This window comes from Petromyzon marinus, unplaced genomic scaffold (genome assembly GCF_048934315.1).
Source record: "Petromyzon marinus isolate PM22_M1 ecotype Great Lakes invasive population unplaced genomic scaffold, UKy_Petmar_22M1.pri1.0 PM_G_Scaffold_124, whole genome shotgun sequence".
Lineage (NCBI taxonomy): Eukaryota > Metazoa > Chordata > Hyperoartia > Petromyzontiformes > Petromyzontidae > Petromyzon > Petromyzon marinus.
In genome coordinates this window covers 1-14,658 of record NW_027422678.1, presented here as the reverse complement: position 1 = coordinate 14,658, position 14,658 = coordinate 1, and the positions used below count along the sequence as shown (strand labels likewise).

At 40.5% G+C, this 14,658-nt stretch overlaps 1 pseudogene; it reads right to left on the bottom strand.

Moving 5' to 3' along the window:
* Positions 1-1,858: 1,858 nt before the first annotated feature.
* LOC142909527 (speckle-type POZ protein-like) lies at positions 1,859-13,446 on the bottom strand (annotated as a pseudogene).
* Between the last annotated feature and the right edge of the window lie 1,212 nt (positions 13,447-14,658).

Here is a 14,658-nt window from a genome sequence, read left to right as displayed (position 1 = left end):
ATCACAGCACAAGCAATCGTCATCAGGAGAGCAATCTCATTATCTCTGAGATCAGGGCTAGGCCAGCCCTGAACAAGATCCGTCGACTCGATCAAGTGACTCACATTTCTGAAGAGATGCCGCAACACTAAGGTAATACCGATCGCCTTCACACTGACATCTGCTGTTGTCACTTCTCCCAATGGTAAACGGATCTTGTTCAGGGCTGGCCTAGCCCTGATCTCAGGGATAATAAGATTGCTCTCCTGATGACGATTGCTTGTGCTGTGATCGAAACGTCGTAGTTTTTTTGTTATTTTCTTTGAACCTATCTACGTGACTTTACCGAAAGACCCAAGAATGTGAATTCCTGCAGTCACGAAAGCTTTAAGTCAACATTCAAACGTGATTCTTGGAAATCCGAATGAAGTCCACAAGACACAAACACCTCATGAAAGACCCGATGTAAAAGGTACCTGGCTTCGATCTTCCGTAAAGCTTACGGGCTACCTTAAACAACATCCGGTCGATGCACAAAAAAGGAAAATAGAAAAAACTCTCCAGTGTGGAACATATAACAATTCAATGCCCGATTCACAAACATAATGGAGGCATTACAGTGATACAATCTGCTACAGCTGACGCAGTCATCCGGCTCTACCACCTCAAAGAAACATTATTGTAGTTGCTACACGTCTGCACATACGAATAAGATGTTTGTGAAACTTGAATCGATGTGGTCATGCTATAGAAAGCTGCTGCACTGGCTGAAATTGTCAGTTTGTATTTATGCATGTTGTTGTTGCAACGCGTTTTCTCAGTGGTCCGTGAACAGTACACGTCGTGTTGAGTGACCAGAACGACACGTACTGCCCCTTCGAGCTTAGTTGTTCCCCTAACTGATAAATGGAGGCTAATGAAAACACTGTTCGTACAGACGTGTCTAATGCCAGACAAGACATTGATGTATGGCACCAATTACCGCAAATGCGAGCTGTTACCTGAGCAAAATGTAACCAAGCAAAAAGTACATTTAAAATGAATAAATCCAACACTCAGTTCAGCAGAAAATACTGAACGTATGACCACCAAAAATAGAATGCGACTTCTAGATTTGAAGCTTTCGTGACTGCAAGGATGAAATTGTCAGTTTGTATTTATGCATGTTGTTGTTGCGTTGCAACAACAACATGCATAGTGGTATTCCAAACTCCCAGGGTGGTGTATTATCATCTTGTGCTAATTCCAAGCTTTGTCAGTGGTGCGTTTCATGCTAATTTCCTTTGTCAGAGCGTTTGCTGTTTGCCCCCTCACAGCTTAAAGGGAGGCGACCAGCGCTTGGCTTTCTTCACTCCAACGCTGCCCGCTGGACAGGTTGGTCCCTTCACCTGATGAAGGCCGCTTGTGTTGTGGCCGAAACGTCGTGATTTTTGTTGTTTTAATTTTTTTACCTACGTGACTTTACCGAATAGAACCAAAGAGTAAGAATGCCACTTATAATTATACACATTAAACAGGATGTAATTGAATGGAGTGGTGGCACTAGGAAACTGACGAAACAACCAGTTCAATTCCCAGCCACAGTTAACATCAGTGGGTGAAGAATGACCGACATGGTGTGGTGAGGCCTTCGTTTAAGCAGTGGGTTGACAAAACGCTGTAAATGATGAACAGTGAACACATTACAATTCTCCAGTGAACTGTTTATCAACACATGGTAAACATGCCTTTAAAAGTGGCAAGGAAATATACACTTAAGTTTACCTTTGGCTCCAAAATACAACTTGTTAAAATGTTGCTGTTGGGTGTCAATTGAAATTTTACATATCCACATATCTGTAACATTCCCAGAGTAAAGAACATGACAACTTAAACTGGACATATTTCCAGGTACATTCATGTTTATTCAACTTTTAAATACACTGCAAAATAGATTCAAAGCTTTCGTGACTGCAGGAATGACTCTTTGGTTCTTTCGGGTAAAGTCGTGTAGTAATTTCTTTCGACGAGACTTTACCGAAAAAAGTGTAACACTGCAAAATGTCATAAATGAAAATATTAACATTATCAAAAACAATTTTAATGAAAAAAATGTGGAATAAGTGGTGCAGAGCTAAAAGCAGCTTTTTTTCTTATATCCAAATACTGATTTCTAGAAGAGATCAGATAACGGTAATATATTTACCATATGAAAAGGGTTTATATTGCCATTTATAATGCAAATCAATTTAGAAAACACGTAATATACAAAGAATGGTTCATTTTGCAATTCCAATCATCTGCTGACAATTCATTGTAAAAGGGCCTTACAAAACATTTATATTACATCCAAAACAGTATTATCTGTAATGGAAAAAGATAAAAGGTCAAACATTGGGGCACTATGCCGCATTACTAGCTTCAAGTTTATATTTTTGTATTACAATTGTAGCAACATTTTTTTATTAAACCAATTAACATATTTTCATCTCTGAATATGCATAAAAACTCGTGGGAAGAACCCAAAACTGTCTTGCATGCAATCACACTTTTTCAAAACACACACTTTTTACAAAGACCATATTATTATTTCTGCAATTATATATATTTTTTTGGCAGTTACAGTATATCCATTTTCCAATAAACATTTACATTTGGCGCAAAGTATTTTCAATTTCGGAAGTCATACAAGGCAACAATTTGAAGAGTACATTATCGGTAACTGCCTGATACATTTCAGGGTTCAATTAGTCCACCGCACTGGCTGCACTCTGCTAAGAGTTTTTGTCACACTCACTTACGACAGCATAGACTTGCTGCAGATTAGAACCCCAATCAGATTTCAATGCTTTAACTCTCACCATGACAACAAATAACTTCCCCGAATCACCTAATCAGTTTTTAATTGAATAGGTAGAGTGCAATGTACCATATACATCTTTAGCATCAAATATATATAAGGACGAAACTAAAATATTAAACAAATAACAAAATAAATAGACTGCTTACAACACTGGCTATCCTTAATTTTGCATGTATTATCCAACTTGTTTTGTACGTTTAACACGTAAAAAAACCTCCAACATTCTCGTCGTTTGCATTTGTTCATATCCCAACACATTGCATTAGATTGTAATATTCTTCAAATCGACTCAAATCCATGACACTGCTCATTTGTTGTACTTTCATATTATATCCTGCAGCTTTGAATATTATTTAAATCTGTGCTTCCAAATCTATGTGTGTAATCCTTCAAAGCTTATGCAATTTTATGTACAATTTAATTTTAAGTGAGAGGTTACGTAAAACAGCGCTGATGCAAAAATTATGGTCCTTCCAATCACGTAAAACTCTGGGTTGACATGATGCTACGAGTTGGTAATAGATGAAATTCATAATAAAAACAAATCATTACAATATAATACGAAACAAAACTTAGAAACACAGCACATCTTGTTTCCGTGAATACAAACTACTAAATTGATGGAAATAAGATTTACTTTTGTTGTAAGTCAAAAATCTTTGGGTCATACATGAAAGCCCATACAAGCAAAAAAGTGAAATGCTATGAACTGCGTAACATGGCCAAATTGATGCTGTGCCTTGCCTTTTCTTACACCGAGTACTCCATCCATGCTTTGTTATACGCAGGATACACGACTGCAATATTATCTTTGTCAGTCTTCAAACTCGGCAATCATAGTACTCCTGTTCTAGTCAATGCATAAGCTGTCTGTGCAATGAAAAATCAATCTGAAAAGTTTACCTCTTGAATTAAGGCCTTATATGGCTTGGCACATTCTTATCTTTCAGAACTGGTTGTTCTCTATGCCACTATCTGTAACCTTGAGTACACAGACACTGGACGAATACTCATCCTTCATGTTAAGGTAGACATTGCAGGGTTTTAGACCATTCTGTTTTTACTTAACTAAACAATTGAACCAAATTGTCCTGCCACCTAGGGACAATCACATCGAACGTTTTATTTTACACTCTCTCAATTGGGATATGTCGTGGTGTTTATTAGGCTGTAGTTTTCCATTTTTTCTACATATGTACTTGTTTATAGAGTTGTAGATGTATAGATGTAGCACTATATTACATGGTAAAGTGAATTTGGCCACCTTTTTGTGAAAGTAAATAAATTTGCTTAAATTAACATTATTTTCAAAGCAGAGGAAAGTTGGTAGTCTGATGCAAAGTCTTCACGGTTGTTTGCATGGAGGCCACAGGTAAATAACCGCACCGTGCAGCCCAAGTTTTCCTGGTCATAGATGTTCTTTGCCTGCCACCGTTAAGTCTGTTTGAGACGCTTGCATGGAGGTCCCAGCTGTGGAGACTGGGCCGTGGCCAAGGCACGGAAAGCATCCGCAACCAGGTGAGGGCGAGACAGAACCATGGACTTTCAGCCCGCCGTCTCCATTACGTCCATCGCATGACTGCAAGTACAAGTCAGGGTTAAGCGAGCTCCTAATAAGCAGTGTCTATAAGGATTGGGGCAAACGGTTAGTCTCCATTAAAAGGGACTGTAATGCAAATTGCCATGTAAGCATCATCAATGTTACGCAGCTCAGTGACAGTCACACTCTCACTAGACTTGCCTGTTTATTATGAAGTCAATGGCCCGGGCCTTCAACTGCTCTGCACTGTGCAAATCGGCCAAGATCAAAGTCTCTGCAACATTTTCCACCGACAAGTTTGTGCATAGTGCCTCCTCGCACATCACCTTCAACCTCTCTAATGCATACTTGAGAAAAGTAAAAACAAAGTGCAATTTCAGTATTAAGAACACTATTTTCTCTACCTATTTCGCTTGTATAACATTCCCTCACCCCATGAACTACTTTATAAACGCAGTATACAGCAGTCAAATGTTTGAGAATTTTCTTAAAACATGGCATCAACCTTTCAGCATATTTATGTTTTAAGTCATGTATTTATTGATCTCTACTATAATTAGGGGTCCTTGTCCTAAACTTTATTATATTGGTTACAAAGTCATGCAAATTACAAAGGAGGTGAGATGTTGTTTTCCAAGAGCTTAAAGAGTTTGGTTGTTAAGCTGATAAACAATGCAACTGCAAGCCACCATATTTCAACTCTAGCAGAATATGAAACTTTAATGAACAAAGCTTAAACATGCGACTTTATACGATTTGTATTCTTATTTTATTACAATCGCTTTAGGAACTATTGAATATGATGTTCCAGAAGGGAGAGTAATGACTCTTAACTGATTATCTGGCAGATCTTCAGGAACAGCAGGATATCCGTTTCCTTAATAAAAGTATATTTGTTCCAATTTATTTCTATACAGCCATGCCACATCAAACAATCTTTTAAAACACTTCCCTTTATTTTATTACTAATTGTATCAATTGTTAATGTGATTAACAAAAAACCCTCAATACAAGAACACACAGCCAAATGGTTGCACTTAGGATAAAAATGCTGCATGTGAATGCACTTCAATGCACACGTACTAGCCTCTAGCATGGACTAATACCAGTTTGACATTCAATTCCATTGTGAAATTGCATGACAATTTATATTTTTTGTTGAAAATTCAATCATCTCCCAGGACATCAATTCCAAAACCTGAAAGCACTAATGTGAACGTCTGCATCATATACATTTGCTATTCATATTATTTGTGACATGGGCTTTAGAAAATACCTAAATGCTGTTTTAATTTCACTTGCGACCTACAACTGCATACCGATACATCACAAGGTGGTGCGATCTCATGTTAACATTTTAAGCGTGTAACCTTGTCAGCAGCGGCCAGCAGGTCATCGGCCATCTTCTCGAGGTTTGGAGCCCTTCCCGTATAGACAAAACGCATCATTTCCTTGAACACGTCAGGCTCCACATCATTAATCTCCACTCGATTCTGCAAGGTAGCAACACAATATATTCAAATTAACTTCGGCATATATTGGGAGACGAAAATATAGCATTCAATTAAATAAAATAAACATCCGTTATATCTACACAACACATGTAAAGTGGCTCCATTAAAGTTGTATTCAACTTGCCGATGACTATTTATTGCGCGTAATAAATCCATTCTTGACACACATGCAATGGCCTTCTGTGAAATGTTGTATAAAAAATAGCTATAAAATACAATCTAACATTCCCTCGGAATGAATACTTTTTGATAATAAATGTGCAATGCGCCAAAAGAGTTACTAGGGTAATAGTTCAACATTTGACAGCACTCTCAAGAGATACTTATCAACCGATCCATTGTGACAAATGCACCTTGGAAATGTATGATCACAGTATTAATGTGCTGTATTAAGATTGCATTTAAAGATACCTTTTTGCTCTCTTCCATTTCATGTTCAAACATAGCATTAAAAACAAGTGACCGACCTGAAAAAGGTAAAGCAACTGTTAACAAATACAGTGAAACCTTCGATTGCGAGAATAATTTGTTCCGGAAACGTGTTTGTAATCCAAAGCACTCGTATATCAAAGCACTCGTATATCAGTTGTGATCACGTGACGCTCGGCAGACAAAGCGTATACGTACTACTCGTATTGCAAAACCTCACTCGTTTATCAAATTAATATTTATTAAAAAATTTGGCTCGTCTTGCAAAACACTTGCAGACGAACTTACTCGCAATTCAAGGTTTTACTGTACAGTTAATTGGAAAAACACCGGAATGTGGTACAGACACATTTAGATGTTATATCTAGAGATCAAATAATCTAGATACAAAAGAGGTACAATCCAGATCCATATTTTATTTCATATGGCATATCCATTACAGATTTGTCAAACATGGACGCAAATAAATGTCCAAATTAGAGGCTCAAAACCTACACCATAATTGCATTGTGTAAAATGAATTCCTGCACAACGATGATATAGTGAAGTAAATAAAAACGGAATAAAAACTTTAGCAACAGGATTATTAAATATGTTTATCTCTCACATAATACAATATTACATTTATATATATGTAGTGACATCGCGAATGTCATTGTGTAATGCCGGCTATAGAGAGGCACGGCGTGCGATGTATTAACATCGTATTAACATCGAGGGCACCACGTGGATGTGGGTGCAGTACCGGCCCGAGAGGGGCATGGTGAGCGCTGTCTGACAGTGCTGAGTGGCACCACGCTCTGCGTGCGGTGCCGACCCCTACAGGATAGGGTGTGAGAGTGCTGGCCATGGGAATGGGGTTACCAAGGGCCATGGCACTTGACCCCGAAGGACACGTGACCGGTAAAGTGTACACAGGGCCCCCAGGTGGGGGCTAGGGGTGGTCACGTGTCAGGGCCGGGAACCCGCTAGAGGATTCCAGAAGATGGTCGTGGCTAAGGGCGGAGCCACCCCCGCCACAGAGGATAAAAGCCGGGTCCCTGAGAGGGACCGGCTGCTGTTGTTCATCCTTAAGAATCTACGTCCTACAAGAGTCACCAACACGTGGACCCGGACCCCGTGTAATTAGTGTAGATAGCCTGGTGGTCCACCACCATAGGTTGTTCATGTGTTAAGGGGTAGTACCCCGTGTGTTGGTTGAAGAAGTGCGTCTGTGACTCAGTTGAATTCATTACACATATTTACTGATGTATCCTTTAACAAAAAGCATTACAAATTGACGTAAGCATTTGCCAGTGTTAGTTAATAAAATTCAGTGTAAAACAGGAAATGGCTGTAGTTGATTACCCCAAACTAATTACAGTATCATTAATTATATGGTTCTATTGTACACTAAACGACGCATGTGTTGCTTGTTGTGGCACAGACCTGCCAATACGGCCTTGTGGGCTTTAAACTCCTGGCCACCAACACGAAGCAGGCAGTCAGTGAAGCGGGAATTGTCCCAGATCTCCCCCGAAGTCAACTGCCAGCCGGCAATCTGGTACTTTGAATGTACTCATGCTGGATTGACCAGAAATGTTCACGGAATCCTGCCCCACACTAACCTGCATAAACATCAACCAGCTTTGAGAAGGCATTTGATGATTTTTTTTTACAAATCCTCACTTAACTTCACATTTTGCATGAAGATGTAGGCTTTGGTTCAATCAAGCAAGCAAATCTGCACAAACATCCTATATCAGAACAAGTGTTGTGAATAATGCCAAAATAGTGGTCCGTGAAATGTTTTTCATATTAATCAATTTTCATTCTATATTTTTGTCAAGTTATTTTACACTGTATAAACAGTTTCAACAGGTAGTGAGGCCCCTAATTATGGGTTCTGCACAGCAACAGAGGAAGTGAACAGCCCTCCTTGATGTGCTTCCTTTCATTATCAAAAATGCTTGTATTTTGTAAAGGATTTTAAAGGTAAAAAAATTTAATCTGGTGATTAAAAGGACCCCCCCAAGGACAATAAACATTTACATCAAACTGGCTGATGTCCGAGAATAGGAAAAGGAATTCATGTGGCGACATTTAAACAAAACACATTATGTAATACCTGACATTCTAGTTTATAAAAATGTCAAGGTTTAAATATAAACACTATCCAGAGGGAGAAAACCTAAAAAAAATTACGCTTGATTATTTAATTGTTGTGCTATGTTAACTCTAGCACCAGTGGAGGAAAAAAGTGCTTGGAAAACTCATGTTAACAATTTCCTTGTATGGAACAGGGAAAGTAATTATTACAATCTTCAATTAAGTAGAATATTGACTCCAACTGTGCAATTGTAATGAATAAAATAGAAAATTACACAATAGCCGCAGCATGTCATACTTACTTCACCAAAGAGTGTCAGTTTGTTATCTGGAAGCAAGCTATTAGATTCATCAAGCAAAAAATCTCTTCGAATGAATTTTTTAAATCCCCAGTCTTTTCCTTGGACAAAGCGGTATGCTCGCGGGGTCTCTGTAAAAAAATAGGTTTCAAACAATACTCACCAGTTCTTACAATAAACTGTGGTAATTTCATGTAATGGGAAAAAAAAACTTCATTATATTTTCAAAATGTAAAGATAGCAATGTATTCTAAAGCCCTGCGCCACGGTGGCAGTCAACTACCTCGCCTGGTATATAGGTCATGGGTTCGATCTCAACCCTGATGCCTGTATATTTGGAGTCTGCATGTTCTCCTTGTGCTTGCATGTATTTTTATCCAGGTCTTCCGGTTTTTCCCTCCATATTTATAAAAATCCAGAGTATTTGGCTGCTATGCATTTCCACACAATAAGCCATCTCGTTAGGCTATTGTTTGTGGCCAGGGCACTTCTGAAAAAGAGCTATGTACAGTGAGGAAAAAAAAGTATTTGATCCCCTGCTGATTTTGTACGTTTGCCCACTGACAAAGAAATGATCAGTCTATCATTTTAATGATAGGTTTATTTGAACAGTGAGAGACAGAATAACAACAAAATCCAGAAAAACGCATGTCAAAAATGTTATAAATTGATTTGCATTTTAATGAGGGAAATAAATATTTTACCCCTCTGCAAAACATGACCTAGTACTTGGTGGCAAAACCCTTGTTGGCAATCACAGAGGTCAGACGTTTCTTGTAGTTGGCCACCTGGTTTGCACACATCTCAGGAGGGATTTTGTCCCACTCCTCTTTGCAGATCTTCTCCAAGTCATTAAGGTTTCGAGGCTGACGTTTGGCAACTCGAACCTTCAGCTCCCTCCACATATTTTCTATGGGATTAAGGTCTGGAGACTGGCTAGGCCACTCCAGGACCTTAATGTGCTTTTTCTTGAGCCACTCCTTTGTTGCCTTGGCCGTGTGTTTTGGGTTATTGTCATGCTGGAATACCCATACACGACCCATTTTCAATGCCCTGGCTGAGGGAAGGAGGTTCTCACATGGCCCCGTCCATTTTCCCTTTGATGCGGTGAAGTTGTCCCGTCCCCTTAGCAGAAAAACACCCCCAAAGCATGTTTCCACCTCCATGTTTGACAGTGGGGATGGTGTTTTTGGCGTCATAGGCAGCATTCCTCCTCCTCCAAACACGGCGAGTTGAGTTGATGCCAAAGAGGTCCATTTTGGTCTCATCTGACCACAACACTTTCACCCAGTTGTCCTCTGAATCACTCAGATGTTCATTGGCAAGCTTCAGACGGGCATGTATATGTGCTTTCTTGAGCAGGGGGACCTTGCGGGCGCTGCAGGATTTCAGTCCTTCACGGCGTAGTGTGTTACCAATTGTTTTCTTGGTGGCTATGGTCCCAGCTGCATTGAGATCATTGACAAGATCCTCCTGTGTAGTTCTGGGCTGATTCCTCACCGTTCTCATGATCATTGCAACCCCACGAGGTGAGATCTTGCATGGGGCCCCAGACCGAGGGAGATTGACAGTTCTTTTGTGTTTCTTCCATTTGCGAATAATCGCACCAACTGTTGTCACCTTCTCACCAAGCTGCTTGGCAATGGTCTTGTAGCCCATTCCAGCCATGTGTAGGTCTACAATCTTGTCCCTGCCATCCTTGGAGAGCTCTTTGGTCTTGGCCATGGTGGAGAGTTTGGAATCTGATTGATTGCTTCTGTGGAAAGGTGTCTGTTATACAGGTAAGCTGAGATTAGGAGCACTCCCTTTAAGAGTGTGCTCCTAATCTCAGCTCGTTACCTGTATAAAAGACACCTGGGAGCCAGAAATCTTTCTGATTGAGATGGAGTCAAATACTTATTTCCCTCATTAAAATGCCAATCAATTTATACAATTTTTGACATGCGTTTTTCTGGATTTTGTTGTTGTTATTCTGTCTCTCACTGTTCAAATAAACCTACCATGAAAATTATAGACTGATCACTTCTTTGTTAGTGGGCAAACGTATAAAATCAGCAGGGCATCAAATACTTTTTTCCCACACTGTAGCTCAGTGGGCCTTGCCTGGTAAAATAAAAATAGTTCAGTTTAGCTTTTAACTTCAAGGTAGATGAAAATCAGACCTGGATTTAAGTGTATGAAGATATAGTTCATATGGATTAGGTGAATGTGTTTGTGTATTAATAATGCTTGTCTTTGTAAACATGGTTGTGTGACGTGAGTTACATGTTCAAATAAACCTACCATGAAAATTATAGACTGATCACTTCTTTGTTAGTGGGCAAACGTATAAAATCAGCAGGGCATCAAATACTTTTTTCCCACACTGTAGCTCAGTGGGCCTTGCCTGGTAAAATAAAAATAGTTCAGTTTAGCTTTTAACTTCAAGGTAGATGAAAATCAGACCTGGATTTAAGTGTATGAAGATATAGTTCATATGGATTAGGTGAATGTGTTTGTGTATTAATAATGCTTGTCTTTGTAAACATGGTTGTGTGACGTGAGTTACATGTTAACATTACCAAAGACAACACCAAAGCAAATACTAAGAAAAAAACATGAAAGTTTAAAACAAAAAGATAGATTTAGACTCTCAGAGAAATGTTAATAGCCTTAGCAAAGCACAGTAAATGTATGGATGTCATCACTTAAAATAGTTATCGCGCATTGAAAGAGTATCCTGAAAGTAATAAGGCAATTATAAAACAAACAATATGAACCACTAAAGCAAGGTAAAGGAGAAGTGTGAAATGGGATGAAAATGCCAACCTTTGTAAAACCACCAGAAATGAATAAAAAAATGGATGAGAATACAAACAAAAATAATGAAGTTGTAATAAACAGTGAGTGCAAGCAGAAAAAATAAAGCCGTCACTTGATAAATTACAATGGAATAACACATGGTGAAGATTGTAAAACTAGGAAAAGAAATGTCCGTGAATGACAATGTCCAGGTACACTAAGCAAAATAAAATTATTATTGGAGGGTCAATATCATGGAAAACACAAAAATATGCATAATGGAAACTCCTGAAGGTGGAACAGGATCAAGATCACTTTTGGAATATGAATTTGATAATGAAAAGTTGCAATGTGCTACAGGATGAAAGATTCCAATCTAGTGCATATTACCTACTATGAAACACTGATTACAAATAGAAACACTGACAAATGGAATAAAACTACAAAGTACACAAAGCGTGGAGAGAAGTATGTTGAGAATTACAGTGAGAAACTGAAAGAGGAACACGTTGGTCAAATCAAAACGGCAAATTAGAGACATCATATTCACTGTTGTAAATATAGATTGGGCTTGGACAGGACACATCGCTAAATGGGATGGTTGATGGATGAGACTAGTGGCCGAATAGGAAGAAAAGTAAAGTACATGCCCAAGACGATGTCAAACGTAGACAAGGAGATATTAGATCAGCTCATGTGAAGGATGAGGGATGGTGTTCGTAAGGTTTATAAAATGTTTCAAGCAGTCGATAAATAATGGCTGATTATGATATAATCCTGTTACCAAATACACATATGACGTGAATTGATACTTTAATACAAGTAGTTTCACCCATAGCCTTGGTTTCCTCTCCCTTGGCATTAAGAATAGAAATCTTGAACTTGGCGTAGACTTCACTCTTGGGACAGCTGACCAATAACAAGGACAACGATAGGTAATCTTTGCTCTCTTCGTCAAAACCCTCGGGGTTTATGCGTAGGCACCTGATTGAACATATGAACAAGACATGGTCGTTAATATTAGGTGTGTATGTACGCGCAGACTACATTACTAAAACAATATAGTATGAACTAAAACATGCACTATGCAAAATTGTTCTAGTAAAGCACCTCCGTGAGCATTGTGATTTTTTTTTAATGTCATAAAATAGCCAGAATTTACTGTACCATTTCAATGTATCATTGGTGCCTGCTGAAAATGTAGAACTCTTGAGAACTTGGCCCATTTCTTCAAGACAGAAGCTGAAATTGTTGATGGTCCACATATAAGAGAACTTTACGACCTTAACCTGAAACACACGAGCACATAACAGCTATAAAGCTCATGCATTACCATAAATACATGACCATTGACAAACCCTCAAGTATTTCACCCACACATCTGAATATTGTGCTCAAAAAACACAAACTGTCTATAAGGAAAGAAACATTACTGTAAATGAAAGGGTCTTATTAGTGTTCTGGGATTACCTTGCATGTTCATTACTGCACAGCGTTAACACAACAAGTCTCAACATGTCATAGATTAGAGTGTGCAATAAAAGGCCTTTTTATTTTTTTATTTGATAAAAACTGCTGCCCCTTTTGTAAAAATACACTACCAGTCAAAATCAGAGACAATTATCTAGTATAATGTTGTTAGTGCAATTCTATGAACTTTGCAATCTGATGTACAAAAATAGCCTGTACAATGATAATCCATAATTGCACTTACACATAATTATGAAACCATTTTGGATGGCTTTGCGCGATGAACAAAAAAACGTGTAAAAGTTAAATACATTAGCCATGCGCATACTTTGATCGGCACAAGACGGGAGACCCGTTGAATGTGATTGGCCACAACAGGGGAACAAGTTACCTGTGTGTAGCACCAGCTTTCTGCGATGGGCACATTGGACATTTCAGACGGAGGTGGAGGGCTCGGGGCCCTGGACATGTTTGCATTGAATGCGAGGGAAGTGACATCATCAGGTGACATTAAGAGGGAAGTGACATCATGAGGTGACATTAAGCAGGAAGTGACATCATCAGGCGACATTAAGAGGGAAGTGACATCATCAGGCGATATTAACATGTAAGTGACTACGAGATTACGAGTTAAATGTTCTTGCTGTGGTTTTCACACCTGACGGTGATTGCTTGTGTTGCGGTCGGAACGTCGTGAGAGGGGAGGGAGGGTGGGGAGGGGAGGGAGGGGAGGGAGGGGAGGGAGGGAAGGGAGTGAGGGAGGGATGGGAGGGGAGGGAGGGGTGGGAGGGAGGGAGGGAGGGGAGGGAGGGGAGGGGGGAGGGAGTGGAGGGAGGGAGGGGAGGGAGGGAGGGAGGGGAGGGAGGGGAGCTGAGGGAGGGGAGGGAGGGAGGGGAGGGGAGGGAGGGAGGGAGGGAGGGAGGGAGGGAGGGAGGGGAGGGAGGGAGGGAGGGGGAGGAGGGAGGGAGGGAGGAGGAGGGAGGGAGGGGAGGGAGGGAGGGGAGGGGAGGGAGGGAGGGAGGGGAGGGAGGGGAGGGGGAAGGGGAGGGGAGGGAGGAGGGAGGGGAGGGGAGGGAGGGAGGGAGGGAGGGGAGGGAGGGAGGGGAGGGAGGGAGGGGAGGGAGGGTGGGACGGAGGGAGGGAGGGAGGAAGGGGAGGGGAGGGAGGTGAGGGAAGAAGGGGAGGGAGGTGAGGGAGGAAGGGGAGGGAGGGAGGGAGGGGAGGGGAGGGAGGGAGGGGTGGGAGGGAGGGAGGGAGGGGAGGGGGGAAGGGGAGGGAGGGAGGGGAGGGAGGGAGGGAGGGGAGGGAGGGTGGGGAGGGAGGGAGGGAGGGGAGGGGACGGGAGGGAGGGGAGGGAGGGAGGGAGTGGAGGGGGGAGGGAGGGAGGGGAGGGAGGAGGGAAGGGAGGGGACGGAGGGGTGGGAGGGAGGGAGTTCTTTCTCTTGTCTTGCTTTCTTTCTTTCTTTCTTTTTCTTTCTTTTCTTTTTTTCTTTTCTTTCTTCTCTTCTTTCTTTCTTTCTTGTCTTTCTTTTCTTTTCTTTTCTTTCTTTCTTTTCTTTGCTTTCTTTCTTTCTTTCTTTCTTTCTTTCTGTTCTTTTCTTCTCTTTTCTTTCTTTTCTTCTTGCGTTCTTTCTTTCTTTCTTTGCTTTCTGCGTGCTGTCTTTCTTTTCTGTCTTTCTTGTCTTTCTTTGGCTTTTCTTCTTTCGTTCTTTCGTT